Source organism: Sinocyclocheilus anshuiensis, unplaced genomic scaffold (genome assembly GCF_001515605.1).
Source record: "Sinocyclocheilus anshuiensis isolate Anshui unplaced genomic scaffold, SAMN03320099.WGS_v1.1 scaffold123, whole genome shotgun sequence".
NCBI lineage: Eukaryota > Metazoa > Chordata > Actinopteri > Cypriniformes > Cyprinidae > Sinocyclocheilus > Sinocyclocheilus anshuiensis.
This window is the reverse complement of record NW_015552536.1, coordinates 118,412-128,804: the sequence shown is the minus strand read 5'-3', so window position 1 is coordinate 128,804 and position 10,393 is coordinate 118,412.

Here is a 10,393-nt window from a genome sequence, read left to right as displayed (position 1 = left end):
TATATATATATATAGTGAAAAAATTATTTAAGGATATATAAAAGCTAGCTGCTAGCTGGGGATATATAAAAGGCTAGGATATATAAAATGTTAGCTGTAGAATTTAACCGTAGAAAGACAAGATGTCATCTATTTTATTCCAAACATGTTACTGTAAATGCAATACAAATGAGATGTGGTGGAAATGACACTGTGGTTCTTTTCAAATCATGCTAAAAAAGCCTTTTTCCAGGCTGGTCCATTTATCACATTCAAACATAAACTCTGTTTAAGCTTTAAGATATTGTCATTTGTATTTCTACGAATGGTTCATGTTCTCCCCCATATACTCACTCTGATGTTTCTCCAGAAACTCTTTACTTGGCAAAATCACAATATACGCATACAATATACAAATACATGTACAATCAGTCATGTGCTCAAAAGGATCCCACAAATAAAACTGAACTGGGCATTTTTTATAATTGTTTATATGTTTGTGTTTATGTCCATTTGCCATATCTATCCACAATATATCCCATAAGCTTGTTGTTAAATGGGGTACAGATATCCCTATGTCACAGAAGTTAATGTGTTAAAGGGGTCATATGATGCAATTTCAATTTTTCCTTTCTCTTTGGAGTGTTACAAGCTGTTTGTGCATAGATAAGATCCCTAAAGTTGCAAAGACTAAAGTCTCAAACCCAAAGAAATATTCTTTATAAAAGTTAAGACTCGTCCACGCCCTCCTAAAACGCCTCGTTTAAACACGCCCCCCATGTCTACGTCACTGTGTGGGAAGATTTGCATAACACCACCTAAATGTTTACGCAAAGAAACAAGGCGTAACTTTTATTCTCGCTGTAGTATTGTTGCCGCCGCTGCCATGTCGTGGAGACGCTGTGTGTTTCGTTGTGAAAGCAAAACTACTTTGTTTGGCCTTACAAAAGAGGACGATATCCGCTTCGTCATGCCTAGAGCTGATCCGTGCTGGTCGCTGAGGAAATACATCAACTTCGCGCTGTGGATCGCCGAATCGGCTTTCACCGTGGACGAAGCGGAGTCCAGCCTGGGGTCGTCACATGTGGTTGCCGCAAGCCTGCCGGCCGCTCCTTCGTCGTAACACAACATAATGTTCTTTTTAGCAACTTCATATGACCCCTTTAAGCTGGGAATGATTGGCATGTTTTACTTCTTACATAAACAGACATTCATTTCCAGGTCATTGCGAGATCAGAGTGCAGTCCTTGGCTCCCAATGGAGGAAACCTGATCAGTGATGTTGGATATTTCAGCACTGAACAACTGGAGAGACACATGTCTGTCAGTCGGTGTGTGTTTATTTATACAGTATGTGTGTAGTGACATAATCATATGTACAGTGCTTAGTATTTCCCTTGGTACAGATGGCAGGCCTCACAACACTACGACATGACAAATCTTTTGTTGTCTGGTCACAAATATGGGCTGTTGCTTGTGTCAGTGACCCATCTTTAGGTTCAACAGCATCCCGCTGGGCCATTTGATTGGATGAGTTCTTGCATAGCCCAAATTCTCTATTGTTAAAAGTGCATCCGACCCCCCTCAAAATGCATGTCCAGCATGTCTAGCTGCCTTGGACAGTGAGTTTGAGAGCATGTGGAAGGACATAGTTCTTGGAGCCAAATCTCATGTCTGTCTGGAGCATTACAGGTAGGAAGAATTGAGCAGAATGTCCAAGGGAGCAGTTAAACACATCTTCTCCTCTGCATTTCTCCACTCCTCACTCTTTCCTGCCTCTCCAAGCTGATCTGTGAAAACAGGAATTATCTAAACCCTACAAGATGAATAAAGCAAGGCTTTTCAGAAGCTTTCAAAAGGTATAAAACTAGTGATCAAACTTACTGTCCTTTCATCTTGGTTTGAGTATTACGTGTACGTTTGGCTCTCCAAACAGGGCTCTCCAATTTACAGAATTAAAAGGAAACACTGTTCAAATTTAGGATGCAGAAACTATCAGACCAGACTAATATTTCCCGAATGGAGATTTCCAAAAGAGGACTTTCAGTATGAACAAAATCTGAAATATAATTATGCTATTACAGTTTTTCTTAATTGCTTATGAAAACACATTTCTTGAAAGTGTGCCTCCTTTTCTCAAAACTCTAAACACAAATCCATAACTTCTCACCCAATTCCCCATACTTCCTATTTTCAGGTCAAAATGAAACTCTCCACTCAAAACCATTCAATCTTGCTGAAAAAGCAAACTTTGCTCTCAGACATGACACACAACCCCTCAAAAACACACTCACTACAACACAGTCTTACACACTAGTGAGTTCAATTCATAACACTGTTGCAAAAACCTTCTTTTGGCAATCAGGTATCATTTAACAGCTCAATGTCTCTTAAAGTATACAACATAAATAGAGCAGATACATGTTAAATATAGCAGATACAGTGAAATTCAACAATAAGCTTTAAGAAAAGATTATATTCATTACACTGCTGTAAAGAGATCTTACAGTACAGTAGATGAAAAGCACTAGAAAAGAAAAGGTCAGATATCAAAGAATTGCATATGAACACACAACAGAATATAGAGTCATCTTAGTTCTGCAAAAATACAGTACATGTAAGAAGTACTTGGTTACAAATCAGTTCAGCAGTTATGAGTTTCAGGGTGTACAACTTCTGCTAAAGTGTTTACTGTACATAGAAAAAGTAAAAGTTCTCTCATCTGAAGTACTGCTACTGTTCTGTCATTATATTTTATCTGTAAGTAGTATTGAAACCCTGTAGATGAGCACATGTTTTTTTAGGGTTATGAAAAATCTACAAGAAGTTCATAAATATTAAAAAGTGAGCCTTGTCTGTGCTTCAAGACATCCGTTTCACCTTGTTTACCCAATCCATCAATCCATCAGGCAATGAATCAGCTCTATCAAATGACTGCTCCACTCATCTGTTTCTGTGAGTGCTCGAGACAGACGTTTGCATTCAGAGATCTATTGTATTATTTGGTCTTTTGAAGAGGACAATTACTTCCAGTCCCAGTACAAACTCTGTCTAATACAGCTTCCTGTGCTCCTGGCTTGACTATAGAGTGGCTCTCCCAAAATGCACACACACACTAGATTCGGCCGAGGTCAGCTTTATTATTGAAGCATTCAATGGGCTAAAGTGGGTACATTCCGGAACCCAAGGCCAGCTGTTTTGGTGCCCTGCTCGGCCTCCTAATTGGGCCTTACGTTTGAGTGTCCCTTGGTAGAGTGAATTAGAGGTCCTTGTGTTGTTGTACAGGAGCCAGGGGCCTGAGGTGTGTGTGTGTGTGTGTGTGTGTGTGTATGTGTGTAACTGGCTCTGTTTTGGGCTTGCGATCTAATTATCAGAGATAATTGCTTGGACCTGGCTCCGGTTACAGACAGGCACTTGTGCTAGCTCTCTCTCTCCATCTCTCCCTGCATCTCTCAGTCTCTATCATCCCATACTGCTGTGAAAGGAAGCATTTGTCTGATCTCCTGTATAAGCATAGTCATAAAGTTGTGGAAAGGTCTCCATCTGAACTGCTCATGACCTTGGTCTCCTAACAGGCCAATATCAGATCAGGAAACCAGAGTGTCTGCCCTTCCCCCTTCATGGAGCACGTGAGATATGAGCCATCTTTAATCAGTGTTTTGTGCTTTAAAATAGCATTGAAAAATAGTTATATGTGACATTTCATCCATATAATAATTAGCACAATCCATAGATCTCATATATCACATATAGATTTAATATTCATATCTCTTTAATGTCTCATATTTTAGGATTTAATGGCTCGTGTGTCTTTGTGAGACTCTTATGAATGAGTATTGTGTTCCTTAAATTGACCATGATTTTTTACAAGGTCATACACTTTTATGAGCATGCTGGCATAAAGCTTGAAGACACAGACGTCTCTCTGAGTCTCATCCTCTGGTGGGCAAAATATCAGTCACACTCTAGACCAGAGGGAATTCGTGTTGTCTGTAGTGTGTGTCCCACTGGAGATGTGTAGAAGATGAAGACTGAATGAAAGAAAGTAAGAGAAATACATGCTTTATTGTCTTTTGGAGTTTTATTCTTTCTGGGTTTGCCAAACCACACTGTCCCAGTTGCACAGACATTTATCTTGATGTTATAATAAAGTGAGTTTTTAGACAGTTAAACACTTAAAGATGTATTAATGTTATTGCATTATGGAACAAAATAATAAACATTGTGGTATTTATTTTAATTGAAGACACGTGCACACTTTTCTAGCAAAATATTTAATAAGAATAATTTGTTAGATTTTAAATGATATAAAATTAATATTTTTCAAAACGAAGACATAAAAGGATTGTGACACTTTGTGTTAAAATAAAATAAATTATTAAATACATTTGGTTTGTCTATCCTTTTAGTGTCCAAATGCTCACTGTATTTTTGTCTGGCTTGCAAAGTATGTCTCATATTGTGGAGCAGTTTTAAGCCGTCATCATCTTAACTTCCTTTCATACGAAAGTGATTCCAAACACAAACACATACTGGAAATTGTAGTGTGACATGAGGCTCATGCTTTGTAGCATTGAGTCATGACTGTGCACTTCCTCTGAATGTTGTGGCGTCTCATTTTGACCTCATTCTGTGACTGTGGCAACACAAAAGCCTTTTCTGTTTGAACATACTGATGTTCTCTTACTGTATAAGTGCACTGACAGTTATTGTTTAAACATGCTGACTGACTCAGAGTTAAATAGTTGTGACTCCTCATAGCACGGAAGAATCACAAATTTTATACCACAAATATACAAAAATATAAAAAAGGCCTCTAACACTAGCTTGCTCTATTCTTTTTCTATTCTATCTGTTTTATTTTTATTTATTATATAATAAAAAACCCTTGCTACGTGTACTGCGTTAAGCTGAGACTTGTTATAGCACTTGCATATCATTGCTCTCTTGTTGATTTTGATTGCTTCCATTGTCCTCATTTGTAAGTCAGTTTGGATAAAAGCGTCTGCTAAATGACTAAATGTAAATGTGAATATACTTCCTTGAAATGATTGACATTATATTGTTCTATGAAAATAGAGACTTTTGCTTAGGTCTCCTGCTTCTCAGATATTTTTCCTGAGAAAAATAAAAAGATGTGAAAAGATGTTTCTGATAATATTATGTAATGAACCTAAGCTAACATGAACTAACAATGAGATTAATAAATACGGTAACAAATGTATTGCTTGTTGTTACTGAATGTTATATGATGCATTGACCTTATTGTAAAGTGTCAACATTAATTTTATAACTTGGCAGGCAGCGCTTTGCAATGGGTCAGTCTCATTTGTTTCTATTTTTTTTTTTATCTCTTTTAAGGAATTGTAGGGGAAACTCTGACACTAGGTTACTTTAAAATGAAACACAACATGCAGATTTGGTCATTGTTTACGTTGTACTGTGTCTTACTGCTTAAATGCACTGATTGACTTTCTCAGTGTATTTCCCATGGCAGTACTGAAGCTCACCCACAGAGACTGTAGCTGTAGTCGCTTCTTTCTCTGACACCTTCAGGTTGTAGGTAGCCTGTGTGGTTTCGCCACCAATTTTTACACTTGAACCCCTTTAGCTTGGCCTTACTCAGCATCAGGGATGGCCCGGCCCCTATAGGCAGTAAGGCCCAGACATGCCGGAAGGCCTCCTTAAGGCAGTCTATAATAAATGAGTAGATCTGAACTTCTGATGTGGAAATTTTCTTTTAATGATATCTTAAAATTTACTTCTGCGGTAAAACTTTACAATAGGGTTCAATTTGTTAACATTGATCAACTACAGTACATTAGTTAACATGAACTAACAATGAATGATACTTTTTTTTACACTTTATTTTAAAGTTCTTGTTATAGTGTAATTACACATTTAAGTACTGAGTAATAATAATTAACAACATACTTAATATAGGGTTAGTTGTATGTAATTATGCATAATCTACTGTTATTATTGTAGTAAGTACATGTAATGTGTAACCAGGACAATGTAAAATAAAATGTAAACAATGCCTTTTATCAGAATTAGTCAGTGTTAATTTTGGCATTTAATAATACATTATTAAACTCAAAAGTAATATCTGTTAATATTATTTAATAGACCTGAGTCAACATGAACTAACATTGAATAGCATTCTTATTAACTACACTCTAAAAAATGCTGGGTTAAATGCAACCCAGTGCTGGGTAAATAGGGACAAACCCAGCAATTGCTGGGTTTGTCCCTATTTTACCCAGCACTGGGTTGTATTTAACCCAGCATTTTGTAGAGTGTAAGGTTGACAGAATAATAAATGCCAATATATTGTTCATTTTTAGTTAATGCAACCTTCAGCATCTTTATTGTAAAGTGCTACCACTTTTGCACATAGTTCTGCCCCTTTATATTGATTTTGCTGCAGTACATAAAAATAAATACACACAATATACACAAAAGTACTTTATAAATCTTAATCTCTAGCTTCCGCTAACTGTTGTACGCGCGTTCACGAGAGAGTGGCGTCCAGTGGATGACGTAGGAATGTAGGCAAACGCGGTGATGAACGCAGAAGTGACGAACGTTGAAGCGCAGAGGCGAGAGCAAAACAAAACACCGGTCACGAATCAGAAGTACAAAACGAAGATTTGTAAAGAAAGATGTCAGAGGATTTCGATATAAGCCAAGAGGACACGTTTTCCTTTGCTGTAAACAAATCTTGTTTCTTGGGAGACTAGCATATTCTCACCGGAGCTTACGCTACGCCTACGTCCTACGTCATCCGCTGGAATATCACTCTCTCATAAACGCGAGTACGACAGTTAGCAGAAGCTAGAGATTGCGGTTTATAAAGTTTTAAATATGGATATTTTTCTGACACAAATGCCTCGCTTCGCTTCAGAAGGCTTTTATTAACCCCCCTGGAGCTGTAAAAAGACTGAAATGCTATGGCAGAGCTATCTTTTCCATTTGTAGAACATTTCAGTTATACCGGCCTTACTAAAAAGTACAGAATTTTACATCAATGAATTAATAAAAATTACAATGCAATTTTCTGAAAAAAAAAAAAAAAAACCATTAAAAAGACTGACAAACAAATTGCATAAGTGAATAGCTGTGTGTGTGCAAACACTAAAATATAACCATGTGTAGGCCTACTGCAATATAAAGTACATTACAAACCCACTAAAAGTGTAATAATTTTGTTATTTTCTTACACAAAGTAGACATAAAATATACTTTAAGTAAGGGTAACATAAGTATGTTTTCTGTAAATACACGAAAAAGTCACTAAAAGTATGCTTGTGTTTAGTATATCCCTTAAAAGTGTAACTAAACATATATTTATTAACATAGTATTTCTACTATACTTTTTAGAAATATACTAATAGTGTGCTTGTGTTTAGCATATTCCTTAAAAGTGTAACTAAGCATATATTTATTACCAAAGTATTTCTACTATACTTTTTAGAAATATACTAATAGTGTGCTTGTGTTTAGCATATTCCTTAAAAGTGTAACTAAGCATATATTTATTACCAAAGTATTTCTACTATACTTTTTATAAATACATTAAAAGTATGCTTCTGTTTAGCATATTTCTTAGAAGTATAACTAAGCATATATTTAATACAAAAGTACTTCTAGTATACTTTTTAGAAATATATTAAAATGCAATTCAATATATTTTTATTGCACTTCAAATAAGCATGTTGGGAATACAAATGTATTATAAACATACTACTTGAATTTCAAGCATATTTTTAATACATTTAATACTACGTCTTTTTCACCTGGGAAGGGCAGTACTAAATTTAAAAAAATCTTTTTCACCTGGGTAAATATAACCCAGCGCTGGGTTAAAAAGGGACAAACCCAGCTATTGGGTTGTTTTGACCCAGCGGTTGGGTTATATTTAAACCAGCATTTTTTAGAGTGTAGGAGGCATGGAACTTCCTGTGTCCAGTTGCTTGTTCAAACACACACACACTCTCACGCACAAATACATACACACACTGTCACAGAAAAATGACTCTGGTGGTATCAAGATGTCTGTGATACATTGTCATTCCCACAGATAACATACACTCGCGAGCACACAGTCACAGCCTAGAAGAAGATGAATGTTTGCTGATTAGCCTTGCTGTGATGTTCACCATAATGGATGGTGGGGCATGTTTATGTGACATTGTGTTGTGTCTGTATGTGAGCCAGTTCATTTATGAATGCATGTTTGTGTGGCCCTGTTTGTGAGTGTGTAAGTGTTTGTGCATCTCTGTTTACGTGTGTGTGTGTGTGTGTGTAGATGGGCTGTAAGCGGAGAGGACGCCAGACTGTCTCCAGACACTCTGTAGAGGAACTGATCATAAATCAGCTCAGATTAAAGAGAAACCGCCAACCTGCCTCTGTGCTCAGAGCGACTCTACTAAACCCACTTTAACCCAGTCCAGAACCAGTCCGACTTGGAATTATTAACGGGTTTCACACATTTTCAATCATAACCTTAACTGAAGTTTGAACTTGCATGCATGTACATCTATGTTCAGAGGAGGAAGCATTTGTTTTGAATAATTTGAGAGAGAGATTTTTTTAGTGGAGAGCTATGACCAGTCTTTATGTATGACCATCATCCTCCTTACATCCAGAGCTAATGACATCATAAGGATTTAACCAACCAGAACAGAGCAAACAGGAGCTGCCACATGCTGCATATCCCAACCACTGAATTACTGACACAATCAGTGTCATTATTTCCATGAAACTCAGTCATTTCCAAAAGTGTCACATTAATATCGACAGACTCACTATTTATTATTTTTTTAAAAGATGCAAAAGCGCTCTCCATGTTTACTTTTATATGTGAGTTTGCATGTAGCCTAATCTTTCCAATTACTTTATCAAAAGCCAAGGTCATGGATTTTATTCCTAGGGGACAATCCATTGATAAAAATGTATATTTTCAAAGCAATGTAAGTCAGTTTTGTTGATACAAATGCATAAATGTAAATGCACTTTATTAAGATTTCCTATACACAAATGTACTGTGATGGTATCAGATGGTAATACCATAGTATTTTTATTACCATTTTCATATATCATAGCATCCATGTGGTACTCTAAAAATACCATGGTATTATTATGTTTGATGTCAGTAATTTAGTAGTTAAGCTTTTCTGTTAATATTGCAGAAATGTAAACCATCTTTTGGAAAACTGTAGTGCTGCATATATGTGTACCTTTAATCTCATTTACTAGATATGCAACATTCTGGAAACATTCTGTCTATTGTTTGCATCCCTTTAACAGCACAAAATAAAAACAAAATGAAACATAACTTAGGACATTTCGTATGCCGCTGACAATGCCTTCAAGCTTCTCTGAGATCAGATTTGCTGTTTCTCTCTGTAGATGAGGTTTAGATACAGATCAGAAGAACTGACCCGAGACCCACATGAAAGGCCAATAAACACTGTCTGAGTCACTCAGAGGTGAAATGGCACTTCCTCTTCATCAGTTTGCTTCAAGGCCAGGCAATTCCCAAATTCATTTCAGGGCCGTTCTTTATGGGAACATTTAAATATAGTTTTGGGAAGGAGCAGAGGCAGGATAGTCAAACAGTTTACTGCACTTTTTCCCTGGTTTCTAGGTGGTCTGGCTAATGTATCATGGTCATGTCTGACTAAAGAAATGCCCAGGCTCCCACTCACACCCAGATCTCTCAGTCTGCAGGCACGCAGACCCACAAGGTCAGATCCATGGCTGGGAAAATGCAGCCATCCTTCTTACTATAGTAGATGGTACAACATGTTATAGTCTATGTACATTTGCAAACTATGGTATGCTGTAATGCACAATGTTGCACAGTTCAGAGTTCATTGTAGCTATTTCTCTGATGAACAAACACTACTCAGGCACACACACACACACACACACTTATTAAATATAAATTAAAAAGTAACATTAACAGTAATATTTAATATTATAAAACAGCAATATTAGTACAACTGAAAATAACTCTTTTCTGTTTTAATATATTTTAAAATGTAATTTATTCCTGTGATGGCAAAGCATTAGTCCAGTCTTCAGTGTCACATGATCTTTCTGAAATATGCTGATTGGTGCTCCGTTATCATAAGTTATTATTGGTGCTCAAGTACAATATTAATAATGGTTCTTATTATTATCAATTTTCGAAACAGTTTGTTTACAAATTGTTTTGTCCCAATTGTAAAAAAGTGGATTGTGCAAATAAAATCAAATTAAATTACATTTTTACAATTTTTTTAAATTATGCATTACTGTATTATTTAGAGCAAATCAGAGTCAGTGTGGAGTCATAGATGTGCAAATCAGAGTCATACACTTATATGCAAGATACATTCTCTGATATAAAATCTTGTTTTTTTTTT